Source organism: Trichechus manatus, unplaced genomic scaffold (genome assembly GCF_000243295.1).
Source record: "Trichechus manatus latirostris isolate Lorelei unplaced genomic scaffold, TriManLat1.0 scaffold00011, whole genome shotgun sequence".
NCBI lineage: Eukaryota > Metazoa > Chordata > Mammalia > Sirenia > Trichechidae > Trichechus > Trichechus manatus.
The window spans coordinates 11,597,727-11,599,077 of NW_004443947.1; the positions used below are offsets into that span (position 1 = coordinate 11,597,727).

Here is a 1,351-nt window from a genome sequence, read left to right on the forward strand (position 1 = left end):
AATAATAATAGTATCAGTATTACAGCCCCTATTTTTTAAGCCTCTTCTATCCTCCAGGCACTGATAAGACTTAGAATGCAGCATCTTAATTTAGTCCTCACCATAACCTTATGAGGTAGGTCCTAATAATCTCCTCATTTTACCAGTGAGGAGATTGAGGCTTACAGAAGTTGAGTAACTTGCCCTGAGCAACACTGGCCAGTACAAGGTACTACTCTTCCAACACTCAAATTCAGTTCTGCCTGATAGCTGCACACTGCACTTAACTTCTCTGCTACAAACAATAAAAATTAAAAAATACATACCAGAGCACACACATAGAAACAATAATGCAGAATAGTTCAGAAATGCTAGTTTTTCTTTGTGTAAAGTTGACCCATAAACCACAAGCCAAACCCATTGCCATCAAGTCAATTCCAACTCATAGCGACCCTATAGGACAGAGTAGAACTGCCACACAGGATTTCCAAACCTGTAAATCTTCACGGAAACAGACTGCCACATCTTTCTCCCATGGAGCCACTGGTGGGTTCGAACCACTGAACTTTGGGTTAGCAGCAGAGCACCTAACCAGTGCACCACCAGAGCTTCTAAGGTGACCCGTAGGGTGCTCAAATCTAAACCTATGACATCAGGCTAATCGGCATCACTTCCCAATCCGCAAAACTGCTTGAGACAGGGAGATAAGAGGCCAAGTTGAGGTATGAAGCCAAGGGTAAGCTCCAGGATGTAGAGTCCTCCCAAAGGACTGGCTCCCAGGCCAGCTTCACCAAGCCAGGTTGTCCTGGGTTCATTTCCTTGTTGAAAAAGGGAGACAGTAATACCAACCCCTTAGGTCAGTGATATAAACTAAAGAAGATACCACAGGCATGTGCCTGGCACATAGCAGATACTCAGTCAGAACGCTCGTGAAAATTGAAGTTGGTAAATACTCCCATAAATACAGCCTTGTCTCCTATACCTTGCACAAGCCTGTCACATAGTAAGTGGTCAGTTAACATACATTGAACCAAACCGAGTTGAAATTAATTGATTGAATTGAAGCCCATCTCACCCAATTTCTAGATGTTCTGTTATGTCTCAACCCTGAACAAAACTAAAGTTGTGGTTGTCCTAGAGTTATTTTAAACATTGAACAAGGTGGTATTTTACTGAAACAGGCCATTTCTCACATTACCTTTGGTTTTGTATTCCTCCAGCTAAGTGATGATTTTTTTCTTTTCTTTTTAATAATGAACAAAATTAGAGCCACAGTGTGGGGACCATGGTCTCGGGAAACATCTAGCTCAATTGGCATAACACAGTTTATAAAGACAATGTTCTACATTCTACCTTGGTGAGTAGCGTCTGG

At 41.9% G+C, this 1,351-nt stretch overlaps 1 protein-coding gene across 1 annotated transcript in view; it reads left to right on the forward strand.

The window, feature by feature from the left end:
- The window catches only part of SLIT3 (slit guidance ligand 3), a 762,848-nt gene that overhangs the window by 579,931 nt on the left and 181,566 nt on the right, over positions 1–1,351 (forward strand). The window lies entirely within an intron of this gene.